This window comes from Microtus oregoni, unplaced genomic scaffold, assembly GCF_018167655.1.
Source record: "Microtus oregoni isolate MIOR12 unplaced genomic scaffold, Mior012 000008F_ref0000371, whole genome shotgun sequence".
Classification (NCBI taxonomy): domain Eukaryota; kingdom Metazoa; phylum Chordata; class Mammalia; order Rodentia; family Cricetidae; genus Microtus; species Microtus oregoni.
The window spans coordinates 57,622,677-57,640,605 of record NW_024543067.1 but is presented as its reverse complement, the minus strand read 5'-3'; the positions used below and the strand labels follow the sequence as shown (position 1 = coordinate 57,640,605).

Here is a 17,929-nt window from a genome sequence, read left to right as displayed (position 1 = left end):
TCCACCTGCCTCTTCCTCCGGAGTCCTGGGATTAAAGGCGTGCACCACGACCACCCCGCTGGTGGTATTGGTTTTGAAGGCATGAAGGGATCATAAGAAGCAGCTGGGCCTGGCACTGTAAGAGACCAGGATAGGCCATTAAAGAAGGTGCGGCCACAGTAGCAGTAAAATGCCCATGACCTCTGGATCATGAAGTTGAGGTTTGATACCATAAAGTGAGCACAGGAGAGGCTATTGGTGATAGCACAGCCCACGTGAAGCAAAGGCCTCAGCATTTGGGAGATGCCAGTACCATGGGATGATCACCATAACCAGCAGAGCAGCAGAGAGGAGCCAGCAGAGCCTGGAAGATGAACTGTGCATGCTTCAGAGGACAGAGCTGGAGAAGTGACCTAAGACCCTTGGAGGAGCCCAGAAGATCGTGAATGAATCCCAGATGTTGGACACTGAGTTATTTACACTCTCAGAGTTTGCTTTTGCTTTGCTCAGATTGTGGCTGTGACCTGGTTCTTCCCTCTTGAAGTAAGAAAATAGTTAACCTAATTTTGATTTTTTTTTTTTTGTAGGAGCCAACAGTTCAGAGACTTTGAACTTTTAAAAGAGATGTTGGCTGTTTAAAGTGACTGGATATTTTAAAGAGACTGCACTACTCTTTAAAATGTGTTTGAATTTGTAAAGACTATAGAACTTTGAACTTATTTATAATTTATATTGTGATATAAATATAAATAACATGCTATCTTGAGGATAAATGAGAAACGAAAGGTTCTAGTTGAAAAGCGATGTGTTTGTATGTCAGGTTGACAAGGGATCAGTTGGGCTGGTTATATGATTAGTTTTATACACGCTTTCCTCGCCAAGTTGCTTTAGGTCATGGTGTTTCATCACGGCGATAGTAACCCTAACTATGGCACACCTAGACGTGGTCCTTTCTCTAGGAGATATTCTCAAAGGCGCAGTAAACACTCATTAAGTCAGATGATGTTCAAAGATCCATTCCTGTTTGATCTTAATAGAAAACTCATTTTTGCCACATCCATAGGGGCATGGCCACTCTATCTCTGAACACACACGATGAGAGACAATAGAACTAGCTCCAGAGCTTGGGGCTGTTGCCGTGAAGATCCCAGGCCAGGAACCATCCCCAAATAACCATCTCTCATTCATAAAACAGACATTGTATAATTGGATTGGCTGTGTGTTTTGTCCTGGCCCTGCTTTCTTGATTACTAATTTTAAATATTTTCTCTGTCTTTGATCCTCTTATTCATATAAGAAGAATAAGAGGTCTGGCTTGGTTGGGGCCAAGCTAGCCACATCTGTCAGATGCTTGTGAAAGTTAAAAGTCCCAGCCGTACTCAAAACATAGTTTAATATCCCACTCAGGGTAACTTGAAGGGGTTTGATGACCAATTCTCCTGGCCAAGCATGAACAACTAGCTGTTAAGCTGACTGATATAGGGACTTTACCCAATGTGAGGCAGAACTTGTCATCTCTGTATTCCAGAAGCACCAAGGTCGTTCGTTCCCTGACAGGTGACCAGGCCTGGGACCAGGAACTCACACGACACACCCTCTTTGAAGTATTACCCACACAGCCATTTTGGTTCTGCTCAACTTGCAAAATTCATTGATACGTTGTTCAGAAAACTCATAAGTGGGGATCTTTGCTAGGTCTATGTGTCATGACAAAAATTATGTGTGCTCAAAACTGTCTTGGTCTATACCAGCTCTGCTCCCAGCTTTCTGGAGGACTTTAAAATTGCCTTCCCCCTCAGATTCTTAGTGAGATTCAGTGTAACAAGTTGGGGAGGTTCAGAGAAGCTAGAAAATAACGAATGCACGGTGAAATGTTTGGCTGCAGACCTGGGAGTGTAGTTCAGGCAGTAGTAGACTCTTGGTTGACAGAGGCGAGAATGCCCTGGGTTCAAAGCCTGAGCCTGCAGAAGAGTTCCTCTGCATTGACGGTAGCCGTAATTATGAGTCACGCTCAAAGGAACTTCATTATGCTGGGAAGCATGACAGATGCCTGGGAAGCCCTTGCACATATACAGAGCATGAGTAAGCAAGCACCTGAAGGCCCCCACATCCTCTGGTGGCATTCAGAGGCCCATGGCCTGCACAAAGGGGCTGGATATGATCCACCGGCAGCATAAAAACAGCAGTATAAAAGGATTTCTGGAACCTTTCAATGGTTCATGGCTTCTGAATGGTGTTGAACTGTCTCCCCTGACCGCAGCCAGGGTCTGAGGTGAGGTGTGGCTTGAATGTTTATGCCCCTACTTTTAATCCCCTGACCTTGGTGCCACCTAGCTTTTCTAAGACCTCTCAGAGAGCCCTTATATTTCGACAAACTCATATTTATGTCATCCATTTCTCCATCCTTGCTGGCCTCTGAAGTCAAAACTCCAACAACCCTTCCTGTCTCTGCCACTTTGTATGATCGGTTGGCTTCCTCTTTCTGTTCTATCCAAGTCTTTGTATTTCTCAAGAAAACCAGCACAGGGCCCTGCACATGGTATGTGTTCAATAAATATTTATTGGATGAATGGTTCATTTTCTTCTCCATATGATATTCAAAAAGACTTAATTAAGGGATTAACTATATGAGGCTCCGTGCCAGGTGCCCTACAGAGATAATTACATGGAGGAGTCCTGTCCCTAAGTAGCTTAACATCTAAAACTATTAAACAGATATAAACACTCATTTATAGCAGCCAATGACCTGGGTTGTTAATCTACAATCTATTGACATGCCCCTTCCCCAATGGTTGAGTCTACGAAACCTCTGAATTCGTATGGAATCTATTGCATGCAAAATAGGAGCCACACTCACTGAGATAATTAGAACTAAAAACTTGATAAGAAGCAGGAGATGGCGAATTTCCTTCAGATGTGTTGATTGGTTGGGTGAAGGATAGGAGAGTCTCGGTAGAAGCATCATGGGTAATTCTTGAATTTACCACGTGAGCATTGGTTCTGCCATGGAGCCAGAAGGTGAGAGAAGGCAGAAGACCCGAAGGAAAGGAGAGGCAGAAGGTAGGTGCTGAGTAAGTGTGGCATGTCTACCAGGCATAGATTTCAGCCAGGAGGTAGTGAACGAATTAGAGCCAAGGAGAGAAGTGGGCTGGGAATGTCAAATTAGAAAACAGCTGTGTATTTTTTGATCCTTAAAGCCAGCGGCTGACCAGCGCGGTAGCTTCACATGCAGAGCTGACGGCGATGGGAAGAAAGCGTTGCTCCTAGGTGCTGTATCCTTTCCGTGTGCTGACGCAGTGCGTCATGGACTAAACTGAGCTGGGATGTGGACATCAGGCCTTATTAGTCTTAGAATTTCCAGGGGGCATCATTGTGGGTACAGTGATATTTACTCTTAAAAAAGAAAGGAAGGAAGGAGGGGAAGGAGAGGGAAGGGGAGGGAGGGGAAAGGAAGGGGAAAGAGAAAAATCTCAAAGATCAAGCAAGAGAATCAAATATTCCTTAGTTTGAGGCTTCTGTGACTAAGATCAGCATGGTCTCTAGCAACCTTAGGGTGAAGGGTAGGAACGGGTGTGCCATCCCATGTCTCCACAGGGAGTGGGATAGCTGCACTGCTGTGTCAAAGATCTGGAGTCCTTGGTAGGACACGCACCCAACAGTGACATCTGTGCACAAGGGCACTTGGCTGGGGAACAACTGCACTTCCACCTCCGCCATCTGTTTAGTGAATTCCCAGCCCACTGGCTACAGTGTTGCTTACCTCTTAATTACCGGCCTTGGCTCCCACCTGGCTCCAGAGAGAGGCTCTGCTCCCCTTCTGCATTTTAAGCAGTGACCTGACAAAAGCCCGTATCTCTAGACTGAGATTGCCTTTGGTCAACTTGAGCCAGCCTCTTCCTCACTTGGATATGCTGACCTTGCCCATTTAGTGTCTCTGAGCAGCCAGACATCCTGGTGGCCCTGGCAGCTCTGAGCTGATTCTGCTACTCAGAGGCAATGCCCCGCAGGGCAAATTGGCATTTAGAGGCCCTAATAGTAGCTGGCAAAGAGAAAAGCAATTAAGAGGGCAGTTGAGAGGTGCCTGGACCTATGGCACAGTTAACCGTTGGTGAGCTGTCCAAGTGGCAATGATGGTGATTATCCGAGTCTCTCATGCTCTGTTTAAGATTATGCTGGTTTACCTTACTCCAGATGCATTTTAAGTTTGTGCTATTCTCCTAAAAATGTGTGACCATATTCCCTTTTTTTGAGGATAGGGTCCTGAGGTAAGGATCCTGGTTTGGAGCATATACTACAGGTGGAGAGCTCTTCCAGCTATGTTTACCCAGCCTGCCTCCTTTTCATCCTCTTTGGCTCTGTCTTAAATCCCAACCCATAGAGAAAGTCCTGGGTTCGGCCTACCCCATTTGCACTGAGTTGGTTTTCATTGACCACGACAGTGAATGAAGCACAATGATTAAATTTCTAAGAAGCCTTTTCTCTCCAGCAGTTGTTGGAAAGCCCAAGCTTTGGCATTTGCAGTAGCAATTCTAGAGTCTGGACTCCTATCAGGAGGCCAGAAGGAAAACGTTTGTGAATTTTGTTTCAAAGCATTTATTATTATTATTGTTGTTGTTGTTATTGTATCCTAATTCGTGTTTACTACAACAAACTTTTGGGGAAGAAAGGAGAAACAGCTCCCCATCTCTTGCAGATGGCTAACCAGACAGGAAGATCTAGTTTCTCACTAGGAAGATCTCTACTTGATCTTGGGTTTTCAGGCTCTGACGACAGGAAGAGTTTCTCCGGGGGCAGAAGACGTAGCTTGCATCACCTGGCTCGTCCATCTGGGATGAAGATGACAGCTACTTTGAGAACCTGCTGTGCACTCTTGTTGTTACCCATGGTGTCTGTTGGTATCTTTAGAGTCAGCAAGGGAGGGGGACATTTAAATCCAAGTTTAGAAACATGTTCATTTTATTTTTTCTTCATAAGAGAGATACTTACAGTCCAACAAAAGCTTTGATACAATCTTGACTAATGGAATGCTGCTTGAAGTATTTTTTTTTAAAATAGTTGTGTCCTTTTGGTCCTCTGTCTTAACCAAGAAGCTGTGGAGTCGGAGCTGGGATGGTTAGAGGAATGGCTACTATACCACGTGATCAGCATCGGCCTGTTGGAGTCTGGAGTAGCTGCAGGGCATTCCCTTCTCAGATGATGTTCTTGCTTGGCCTCAGGTGGAGTAGAGGCTGGTCAGCTGGTGAACAGAGGCTTGACTCTTCATTCATCCACAGGTCTGACTCAGGACCTGCGCAGGGCTGCTGGACATGGCTCCTTGAGCAACTGAGAAAACTCACGCGGGATTTACACTATAGTTAAGCAGTCAAAATCAAGTGCTTGAAATTCAATTGGGCAGCACACACAATCATACATGTTAGTAAGAGAGTCAGTTATTGAGAGGCAGAAATGGGTAGATCTCTGGGATTTGCCGGCTAGCCAGCCCGGCCATTGGGAAACTCTGTTTCAAAAAAAAAAAAAAAAAAGTGTCTATCTCTTGAGGAATAATAACAGATGTTTTGTACATCACCCATTCAGCAACTGAATATTAGTTACTTCCTTGCTCTAAGTTTCCCTTAGTGTAAAATTGGCTATTACATCAGGAGAAACAAGATTATGCTAAAGTAACAAAAATCTACACTTAAAGCTTTAGCAGAATGAATGCCTATTTCCTGCTCAGGCGACACATGCAGAAAAAGTTGTTTGGACTTGTCTTTTGTGTGCGTCACTTGGAACCCATACTCGGGAAAGTTTGCCATCTCAGATCTGAACTTTGCTATGTGAGCTCCACAGTTCCCAAGAAAGGGAAGAGAAGGTTGGACAAGGAACATTGACTCTCCAGCTCTTACCACTGCTCACGGTCCATCCATCAATCTCAACTAGTCACGTGACTCCAAGACCATGCAGTGGAAGTTGGGTAATATATGATACTAAGGATTTCTGCTACAAATATGAAGTGGATTTAAGGATAGATGTGCCCCCCCCCATACCTGTTCGAAACCACAATGCAAAACACGGGGCACTAGGGATCTTTCAGGGAGATGGAGACAGAATGCTGAGGAGGGGCTGGGTAGGTCAACAGGGTTGAGTCTGGGAAAGGATTGTGTAGACCATGATATTTCAGTGAAGCTGGGAGGGTTGGTAGATGGTGATAGACTTTTGAACAATGGTATGTCAGAGGAGAAGCACCAACAAACCAGCGAGAAGTTTGCTTGAGGGCAGAGCACATGAGAAGGAAAACCAGTCCTAAAATAGTGATGTCTGGAGAAGAAGTAAGTGCAAACCAGGCCTGGGTACTCTTCATGTGTGCTATCCCATTTAATTGTATAGACAGTCCTGTGTCCACATAAGTTTAGTAACACTGAGCCATGATCAGCTGTGACAGAACTTGTGTTTTCTCCAGTGGGTCTATTAAACACCCGCGGGAGGATTAAGTGAGGGCAGAAACCAGAAGGTCACGAACACCATGGGCTCTGAAGGCAGAGGACAAAACGGATGGTTTCAGAGCAGGAGAGCCATGATTGGTGTCGGTCCAAGAGTAAACTCCTGGGAGAGTGGAGCAAAGGAGTTGGAACTGGGTCCTCTCTGCAGCAGAAGCAGAGGCTATGGCCCATTAAGTAATCAAGTGTGCTCCAGTCAGGGCTGAGCCAAGTGAGAAGATGGTTTGGAAGCAGATAGACGTGTCTGGGAGGCATAGGTTTCAGAGAGAGGGAAAAGATGGGGCCTCACAATATGGCGAGAGGTTGTGAGTCAGGCATCAATTCAGTTTTATTTAGCCAGCAAGAGAAACATGGGCACTTTGAAGACCCAACTGAGGGATGTTTTGAGCAATGCCTCTTTGTCCTTCACCATCTCCAGCCTGACTCTGGTCCTAGATCCAACACACCTGTCCTTTCAAATCTGGAATACACTTTTAAAGCAAACCCCAGAGACTCCTTGTCTTTCTTTCAGAAGATCTCCTCTTCTCTACGAGCAATGAAATAATTGAAATCAAGCTGTTGCTTCTCTCCCCTTTCCCCCCTTTTCTTTTTTACAAGAGCCATTACAAAGGTGTGAAATATTAGACACTTACGCATCTGTGAATAAGATTGTAGGCTAAAAACGTGTGAGTTCCCGTCTTAGCTAATGAACCAGAATATGGTTTTAATTTTTGAACAGCAAAAATGTTCTGCCTTTTTTTTTTTTTGGTCATCCTGCTGAAGACTTCATATTTTAATAATTCAGTGGAGTCTAATTACTTTAATTAATCACCTTCTTTTGAGAGATGTCAGTGGGCTTCATTATATTCTTATTGCTGTAGGTACTGTTTGGACTCTTTTATGAAATGCATATATATATTCCTTCTTGAGGTCCTGCTGTGTTCAGCCTTTGCCTCAAAGTACTTGGTTACTCACAGATGATGGTTGATCTGTTCATAACTCCTGTTTCTTTTGTCACACTTTTTTCCCTATGACAATTTAACAGAACCAGCTCTGGCCATTCTGTGCCTTAAAAATTGCTGCTTAGAGAGAAATGAAAGCTGATCTTCAGAGTCAGTCAATATTTTTGCATCTTTCGGAGTCGCGATGGATATACTGGGACTGACAAGAGCTTCTATTGTACAATCAGTATAATTTGCTTCACTTACAACAAAGCATAATTAGCTTGTAGCTCATGCCATGGCAATGAAAATGTGTTCCTCTCTGAAGTCTGTGGACGGAGGCCCCCTTCTTCACTCGCATGTAGTGTCCCTATTTTGTCCTGACCTAGGCTTGCTGGGAATCACCAAACAAGTCTTTTAATTGTGGAACTCTGTAAGTTCTTTGCATGGAGGGAAGACTATGCTTTTATATAGCATTAACAATGCACAGCTTGGATGTTTGGCAGCTCCATGTTAGAGGCTGGCTTGGAATGAACCTGTGTGGCGTAAGTGCCGAATTTCTAATGTTGCTTGTTCATCTGGTTTCATGACCCTTCTATTTACTTACTGATTCTTTGGAGCTGATTTCGCATAGTTCAGTCTGACCTTGAACTCACTGGGTAGCTGAGGCTGGCCTTGAACTTCTGAATCTCCTGTGTCCACCTCCCCTTGGCTAGACTTGCAGGTTTGGGCTGCTATACTCAGTTTGTGAGATGGAACCCGGAGCTTCGTACCTGCTAGGCAAATCTTCTACCAGGCTACGTCCACAGGCTTATGATTTTCAGCCATTTCCTCCAGTAAATACAGAATAATACCTAATTCATCAACACACTGAAATACAAAAAGAGAGATGACATGCTACCTTCTTTCCTTTCGAGGACCCCTTTCCTCCCCTGGGCAGCTGCATGGATCAGAACTTCCCTGTGCAGACTGTGTTACACTTCTGGCTCTGCCCCCCCCCCCCCGGGGGGAGGGGCTGTGCTCAGTTGGGACAGGACAGCTAGCTCTGTCAGGCAGTCAGATTTTGTGAGAACGAAGAACAATGTACAGTGCACAGCCTGTCTGGGTACACCGGATCAGATTCCTGGAGCCTGGAGGGTGACTTCCATTTCAGGCTCAGGCTGAATACTTTTATTTTGAAATGCCGCCTGGCTGGAATCAGATTTATGCAGCCCTGACTTTGGCTTTGAAATGAGGCTCACAGGGTACCTGTCACCTGAAGGGTGCAATTAGGGTCCACACACAGAGCTGTGTTTTCTGTCTATGCTGTGGTGTGGACATGCACAGAGCCTTGGCTTTGTTTGGCTGAGAGAAGAAGGACTATTTAGAAAGCTTTTTCTCGTCTCACCTTTTCCTATTTTCTGATACTGCCCCACCCTTCATTCCCCGAAATCTGCAGTAACTTGGGAGGACCCAGCAATTGACAAGAAAACAAATTAATCAATAATCAGATCAATGCCTGTTATGGATCCAGAAAGACTTGTGGTTGAAAACAGTCCTGGTCCTTTGGAGTCCCCTAAAATTTTTGCATTGCATCCAGAGATGGTAATTGATTGAAACTGCCTGTGGTTTTAGGAAGTGCTCCGGTTACAAGGAAACATCCTTTTATGTTGCTGGACGCCAGCCACAAAATCTCTGAAGTCAGGGATCTGGCAGAGGTTGAGCCTCCTCCAGGGTGTAAATAAACCAGCCTGGTCTATAACCCAATAGAAGTCAATTTATTGTGTGTGTGTTTCAAATCAGTCAGCTCAAAGCCCTGCCCAGTTATTAAAGAAAAGGTGTGGGATACAGCCGCAGCTCAGACAATAGGTGATAGCAAAATGCAGTGTGTGTAAGGTCTGTAGAGTTCATGGAGGAAAACGGGGGCCCTGGAGGGGTACATCTCTCCCTCCCTAGTTTCAAAGACTGCTGGGAATCAAGCCACTAAGCATGATCAGCACCCAGAACTGCTTACTATGCTAGCTGGGAGCCTGGGGCTCAGAAGGCTTAAGTGGGTGACCATTTTATGACGCTGGTCTGGAAACCCAGTGACATTTTTTTGCTGCAGTGTTCTGCCACGTGAAAGGCATTAGAACTGGAGGTTTGGCTGGGCCGGGTCTTGTTAGCCACTGAGACGCCCATGGCAATGTGGTGATGGGAGCCTGTTCACATGCCTTGGGCAGGGAACATGTCGACTCCCAGTTCACACAGAGAGGCTCACTTCCATGGCAGAAGGCAGACGGTTATTTGGGGTTCATTTAGTACCGATGACTAAAGACTAGAGGAGAACCCCAGCACCTCTACAACAGCATTCCTGCCTCCATTAGCATAATTGCAGTCCCCAATCGGTGTGCGGCAGTGGGTTAAGGGTGTTAAATGTTCCCAGCCTTGCTTGCATCTTGTTCCAGACTGGCAATGACAGTGAATTATTAGAAAAACCCAGGATAGTCTGCACAAAGCTGTCTCCTAATTGCTTATTCTTCAGTCCTGGTCCATCGAGTACCACTGCCTGTCGACACCCTAAAATACGCTAAGAGACCCCACCCTAACTTCACAATATTCCACTCCACTTTGACATAGCAAAGCATTAATAGTCTGGCCGGAGTCTTGTCTTTTCTTTTCTTTTCCTTTTCTTTTTTTTAGTGATGGTGGTGGCCTCCCTCCCCTTCATTCCTATTGGCTCCTGCCAAGTACCAAGGAACCAATGAGATTCCTCTTCTTCATTCATGTCCTAGCAACAAGCCCAGTTCCAATCTTTCCTGCCAAACTAACACCTGAAAAATTACATCATGAATAATGGCAAAAAGCAGCAAGGGCCAGCAGAGAAGGGCTTTTTTTTTTCTTCATCTGTCTGCTGCAGAGTTCATTTAAGGTGTTTTTGTCTAGATTCTTAAAGCAATACTGTCCTAGATTTTTTGCTGATCTTCTTCAGCATTACCAGTTAACATAATAAAATAGAAAATCAGCAGTCCCTGAATGCAGCAACAGTTTTTTTTTTTTTTTTTTTTTTTTTGGTTAGAGAAAAGGAAAACATTTGAATGGGGTTTGCTGCATGCCCCTACCCCCACCCTGCCCGCCAAAAGTCTGCAATCAGAGGAGTGGAGAAATAGATTCCTTTCGCTGTCTTTAGGAAAAGACTAAACTGCCCCAAACCTCACAGGCAGCCCACCAACTCTTCAACAAAAATGCAGACCCTTCACTGGCAGTTTCTCCTGCTCCAATTAAATACTCCCAAGTCCCCTTTCGTTACTCTTTTGGGATAAAGCCCATTCTTTATGGGGATCATGTAGCCAGGAAATGAGGTACCTGAAGAAACTCCCCCAGAAGTGAAGTTGTAGGGGTCCAGGCCCACAGGGTGGGGGTGCTTTAGCACGTGTAGGTCCGTGCACGTGGGGGCAGAGAATGCAAGCCCACAGCTGGGGAACCGCAGCGACAATGACATCCAGATGACCTGGGCGGGGGTGGGTGGGAGACGAAACTGAGAAAGCAAGGTGAGTTGATGGTGATTGAGCTTGCGGGGGTGGGGGAGCGGTGACGGGGGGGGGGGGGTGGAGGGGAGGAGTGAAGGCGGGAGGCCCTGGAGGGGTCAGGGTTGTGAAAGAAAACGTCCACCCTTCTAGGCATTTTTCAAGCCCCAGACGCTGCTTCCGGCTTCCCCCACCCCACCCAGTCTAGAGCAGACGCCGCTCTAGGAAACTCAGACACAAAGGACCGCAGCCTTGCGCAGGCATCGAGGGGGAGGGGAGGGACACCTGCCTGTGTGCACGTGCAGCGATGCAGCCGGCGAAGCCCCGGTGCTTAGTGCTATCTAGGTCTCCCCTGCAAATCTATGGGTGGCAGGAACCTGGCGAGGGTTTCGGGAGCTTGGCTGAAGGAGCAGAGAATAGATTCGTTGGATATCTGGCTCCCAGGTGGGGTTTGTTGATCTCCTCAGCCATCGCCTTGACAGCAGGGTAGCTGGTGTCTGCAGTCAGTCGACCCGGGTGCTTGTGAAAGAGAGTAACTGTATAAAACCCGGGTAGGAAAGAGAGCCACGCCAGTCTAGGGTCTGGGTGGAGGGGGGAGAGAGTGCAGGAGAGCCTGCTCTTGGGAAGGAGATAGGGATGCTCACCCTGCACAGCCCCACGCACAGGTTGCCGTGATAATTCTTACTCAAGTTCTGCCACTGTGGGTGTGGGAGGAGTAACAAAGAATAGGGTTGAGGGGCTCTAGGCAATGGATACTTCTTTTCTAGTAATCAGAGACCGACTAGAGCCTTAGCCTGCTTCCCCAGTGGTCCAAGAAAGGGACTCAGACTCGGAAAGCTCAAGCATCTCATCCCATTGTGCAGAGAGGATTTGGATGATGTACTGGTGTAGCCTGAGAGGCTGTTTATGAGCGACAGGTGGTCATGCAGCTCCGTGGAAAAGTCACCAGGGGAGGGGGCACTACAGATGGACTCAGTTCGTGTTTTGCATTTGCCTCGGGCAGGGAGATCTGGAGCGGTGGGACCCTGTCTCCTATCCAGAGTAACTGTTTAGTGACAGCAGGAGGTGGTCTTATCAGTGAGCATGGCGCCCCCTAGCGCTGCACCGGGGCCTTGCGTTAGGGTTGGTATCCCCATCCACATTCTCTGGGAAAGAGATCTCACTTCCCGTCCCAGTTTTTATAGTATAAATTCTTTCTGGGTTTTCTCCTCTACCTGCATCTTCCTCCTTTTTGTCCTTTATGAAACCTGCTTCTCCTGGCCAGACCTTAAGAGTTGGTTTTCTGAGCTGTGGAGATGGCTCTGTAGGGACGTGTTTAATCTCAGAGGCAGAAGAATGCTGGGAAGCTCCCAACCTGTCACACACAGCAGCAGGCAAAGCCAGGCAGAAAGCACAGACTGACATCCAATGTTGTCCTCTAACTCTATGTGTGTGCCTTCATTCTAACATATGAACACACATACCATACATTATACACACATCGCATGCACACACACACACACACAAGCACACACACACACACACACACTGGAGAGAGAGAAGGGGTGGAGGGAGAGAGAGATTTAAAAAGATGATTTTCTCTGGGCTCTGTTCTGGGCCCTGTGCTCTCCTCCAGTCTCTGCTTGTCCTCTCATCCTCCCTAAGGTTTTAACGACACTTTCTGTCCCGATGTCTGTTCTGTGCAGCCTCTAGACTTCAGGACCCTGTGTACAGTGGTCCAGAATTTCCCCTTGGCTGCACCCTCCAGAAAATTGGATTCAGTAGGCCCCTGAATGCCATCCCTCAGTTTGACTTCTTTGTCTGTCTTGTATGTCCAGTGAAGACAGCTTTTCTGAGCACACTTGTCCAGGGCAGAAGTTGGATTGCCATTACAGACACACGGTGACTGTCCCATCCCCCACCCCTGTCATCCCTGGAGAACTTTCACTGTTACTGTTTATTTTTCAGATACCACCTCTCCCTCCCCTCCCCATTGCCAGCAGCCTAGAACAAGAAGCAAGTTTCCTCAGGCAGCCTTGGACGGGCACATGCGGCTCCTGTTTAGGGCCCCTCTGTGGCCTGAACCAGGCTTCCTGCCTTTCAGACTTTGCCTCAGTTCATTTTTCTTAGGACGCCAGCACATTAAATTTCCTTTGGTTCCTTGAAAAAAAAATCCTTCCCTTGTCCACAGAGGCTTTGTAATGTGATACACACCCCTCCGCTGGGTAAGTGCATCCCAAAGCTCCCTGCCTATCCACTTGGGCTCAGCCAGGCTCCCTTTTCGGGGCCACTAGGAGTGTTTCGCCTTAAGAGTGTGCCTTCTCCTGCTCAGTGAACACAGTCTCCCTTAAAGCATTGCGCTGCCATGAGAATGGGACCCAGTCCTTTGTCATCACGGTCACAAATGCCTAACGTACAGTAGATGCTGAAACATTTGTCAGAACAACAACAGAATGTCTTCCAATGGTGTGCCACCAAATGTTTCGATGAGCAAGATTTATTGCTACATAAAAATGGAGAACAAAGCAAAGCCAGTGTTTAAGTCCAATTCACACCCCCTCCTTTGATTATTTAAAGTCAATATTACTAAGATATGATTTATGTATACATGACGTACACTAAATGAACTCATTTTGGGCTGGGAAGACAGCTCATTTGGTAAAGTGCTTGCCACATAACCATGAGGTCCAGAGTTTGATTCCTGGAAAGGACAACTTACAAAAGCTGGGGACAGTGGTGCCTGCCTGAAGTCACAGCTCTTAGGGTGAGGTGGGCGGGGACAGGAGACTCCTAGAGCTTGCTGGTCATTCAGTCTAGTTGAATGGGTGAGTTCTATGGTCACTGAGAGACATCATCTCAAGAAAATAAGGTAGAAGCTGGCTGTGGTGGTACCTGTTTTTAATCCCAGCACTTGAGGGGCAGAGGCAGGCAGATCTCTGCAAGTTTGAGGCCAGCCTGGTCTACAGAGAGAGTTTTAGGATAGCCAGGGCTTTACGGAGAAACCCTGTCTCGGAAAAGCCAAAAAAAAAAAACCCAAACAAAATAAAATAAAAAGATAGACTAATTGTAGAAGACATGGAAGAGGGATCTGTGACTTCCACGTGTACACCAGTACACATACATACACACTGTACACCCGCACACACACAAAGAGCTCACCTAAATGTGCATCTTGATTAACTTTGACAAATGTATGTACTCTAACAGGCACCACAAAACTAAGACCCAACCACTCCTATCACCTGCCATACCTCCTTGTAAGCCACTTGTCCCCTCGGTCTGCATGTATTCACCGCTATGACGCTGCTGCTGTAAAATTTCACATAAATGGAATCATATGGTAAGTGCCATTTCATTTATTTGGGGGATATTTCTACTCAGCATAATGTTTTGAGATTTACTCATGAGGTAACTATTGAAACTGTTCCCTTTAGTACTGAAGGACTCAGTTGTGCAGAGGGCTTACAAAGTGCTGTCAGCCACCTGTTTCTGTTTGAGATTCTGTAGATATACATCGAGCTCTGGGATAGAGGGGGTAAGATTGGTGCTGTTAGGTCTTAAGGGAAGTGACTGTGTCCCTAACTTTACTAGAACCCGCCACAGACTTTCCTAAGGTCCCCATTCACCTCCTGCTGGGGATGAGTAAGCATTCCTGTGGCTCTGTGTAGTGTATGCATGTAATAGTGACTCATTGTGCAATTACCTTTTATTTCCACGCTTACTACCTCTGGGGTCCTCATTTCCTGTGTTGGTTTCTACAGCTTCTTTCTTCTTCCTCTTTCTCTCCTTCTCCTCCACCCCTCTTTCCTCACCCATCCCCAACACATAAAAGGTTTTTACTTTGGATACAAATATTATAAAAAAAAATAAGTTTTGCCCACTCTCCACCCTGGTTTACAGTTTTCCTTTTGTATTTTCTCAACAATATCTTTCAAGGGACAGAACAGAAGATTTTAATTTGGTTGGAACTTTTATCCTTTGGGTAAATTTTCTTCTCCCATTTCCTTCAGGGGTTTTGTAGCTATAAGCTTTGGGTTGAAAATCATAACCCATCTTGAGTTGCCTTCTGTGTACAGTGTGGAGTGAAAGCTGAGATTTATAGCTGTCTCTACCAGCAACTAGTGAGTCTAGCTGGGTTGTTTGAAATGATGTTCCCACCTTTAATCCTTGGTGGTTCAGTTGTTCGCTTAACTTTCTAAAATGCTAAATCCCAATTGACCTGACCACATGAGGGTGGGTCCTAAACTCCCCCCTGATTTGGATCACAGCCTGCACACCAACACCATGCCCTGCGGTTTGACCTTAAGATCGGACAGCATAGTCCTCCAACTTTGCTCTTTATAGAAATGATGTAACTATATTAAAAGTCCTATGCATTTCCTTGTGAATAGTTAAATTTGATTGTCAAGGAGCTGGAGAGATGGTTCAGCATTTAAGATCGCTTGCTGCTCTTACAGACAACTCAAGTTCAGTTCCCAAGGTCCACATCAGGCAAGTCATAAATCACAGTCTGTCATTCCAGTTCCAGGTGACGCCAGTTCCCGTTCCAGTTCTGACACCTTCTTCCGGCCTCCTCGCATACCATGTAAGCACATGATGCGTATATATACATACATACATGCAACTACCCATAAAACAAGATTTTTAAAAAATTGATTCATTTTTTGAACCCACCAATAATTAATTTTTGAATTAAATTATATTGATAATAGGAATTAGTTTGAGAGAGGCTTTTTATTTTAACATTTAGTTTTCCAATCCACGAACATGGTATATGTTAGCAATTGAGTCTTTTGCATTGTAGTTGTTAGTGTACAGGTCTCACAAGTATTTTTATACTTATCACCATTTAGTTGATGATTTAGATGCTATTTCAGTCATGTTATTTTTAACGTTCTTCCAATTTCATTGGTTCTGCATAAAAATAAACTGATAGGTGCACATTGATCTCATATGCTGTGATAAGTCAAATGGATTTTTCTTACATACCTTAAAGTACTCATAATTTTCTCCTATGTTTTGTGATTCTGGTGAGTAATAATAGTTGATCTTTTGATGTTAAACTAATCATTGCATTTTTTTCCTGTATGATCATGGTCCATTATCTTTTTGAAGCATTGCTAAACTTAATTTGCTAATATGTATTTAACACTTTTGTATCCACGTTTATAAAGAGCTTTGATTTGAAGTTTTGTCATTTGGTTTGGGTAGCATAGGATTATCCTAGAAGATACAGTGGCAAATGCTCATCTTCTTTAAAGAATTTTGTGAGAATGGTATTGTTTCTTCCTTAAAGTTTTGTTAAAACTCAGAATTCCTAACACTTTCTGAAAGTAGCCCAAAACTTCTGCCATTTTTGTATTAGGTATTTATGTGACACAACATTCTCAATAATGACAGTTTAACAACAAAATTAAAGTATCCATCAACTCTGAAAAACACCAGACATGCTCTCAATCCTGCATCATCAAATACATCGTCAAGATTTAATTCTCTATGTAAGAAATAAACAGCACAATCATTTAATTAGCATGCAAATTTACCTTCGTATTTAGTAAGTAAAATTATGTGCATGGAAATTTTTTTAAAATAAATTTATTTATGATTTATTGCCAGCAAACATTGGATTTGCATGCCTATTTTAAAATAGCTATATATCTAGGGCTGTATAGAAATTTCTTGGACAAAAAGATTTCAGGTAGATAGCATTTAAGGGGTCTTGCTCCATTCTATTCTTCTGGCTGTCTGGACCTGCTCAGATTCTGATCTCTGCCTCCAATGCATCAGGACTTCTGTGCTTTGTTTGGGCCCCTTCTCCCCAGACTTGCAGACAGAACGACAGTCTACGGCAGGAACCACCTAATATGTGTGTCCTTTCTCTGACAACACAGTTTAGCCCTGTATTTTCTCTACTGATGTGATATTTTTGTTCCCTTTGTCCATCTTTTTGACAGTAATTTTTCATTATAGGAAGGTAAACCTGGTATCAAGACCATTGATATGTTCACTAATAAGATAGTTATATAATATAAAGTTACACACACACACATAAAATCTATTTATTAACTTTAGCATGCAAAATTTTTACCTTGTCCACCTTTTTATAGAGATATCACTCTTGTAAAAGAAAAAAAACTAATAAAAATTGAAGACATGTTACCACAATAATTAACAATTCTTTCCAATCCTGAAACAAGATGGATGCCTCTGACTTGGTGACAGAGAAGCTGTGTTAGCTAAAGGGATGCCCTATTATCCTTCATGAGGTAGCTACTTAGGGACATCCTTCAGGATTCCCCCTTTGGAAAGATATGTTCACTGTTAAGTATTTTCAATAATTTTATATTTTAAGATATAAACACATTGGTATATTCCTGGTGCTTTGACATAGAACTCACTAATGGCATTTGTTGACATGTCTATGTCTATCACACGCTAGCACTCTGCACCATGACAAGTGTCTATGGATCATCTTTTTAAAGTCTTTCTGATACTGTGACTCGAGATCCTATGTTAGCATGTGGTAGGTGCAGAAGGTAAGAACTAGAGATGGAGAATAATGTGCACAAAGCTGCTCAGTCAGACAGATCAGGAGCTGAAATTTCAGTCAAGTTTCTTTGATTTAACCGCTGGACTTTCCACGGCCTCTCCTTTCTTGGCTGCCAGAACTGTTCCCAATTTGTATTATAACTGAACATCTCAGCTCTCTTTTTAAAGATTCCTAAGTACCATTTGAAGTTCTCAAAGCATGGTAGATGTGGACCAAATACCATGGGGCTACAGCATAGCCACCTCACATGGATGCTGGAGGACAGAAAAGAAAGAAGCACGTTTCCATGCCTAAGGTACTAGCAAGGAACATGTGCACTAAAGTTCAGAGTTACATTTGGTATAGCAGTGACTACAGCACCTGCGTGGAGCCATCCAGTGCTTTCCTAGTGCAGAACGCCAAGTATTCGAATACTGCAGAGTGTGGCCATCCCTGCTCTTAGGGGTGAATTATTCAGCAAAAAATAAATGTAAGAAGCCTGAGATTGAGAGCTGAGTGTAGAGAAGATTCTAAGGCAGGCCAGGCAAGACGACTTTTGCC

At 44.6% G+C, this 17,929-nt stretch overlaps 1 long non-coding RNA gene across 1 annotated transcript; it reads left to right on the top strand.

Annotated features, from left to right (window-relative positions):
- The first annotated feature begins 13,029 nt into the window (after positions 1-13,029).
- Positions 13,030-15,414, top strand: LOC121451260. The gene is made up of 3 exons (XR_005974717.1): positions 13,030-13,064; positions 14,047-14,179; positions 15,362-15,414. It is a non-coding gene; the product is annotated as an uncharacterized LOC121451260 (long non-coding RNA).
- The last annotated feature ends 2,515 nt before the right edge of the window (positions 15,415-17,929 follow it).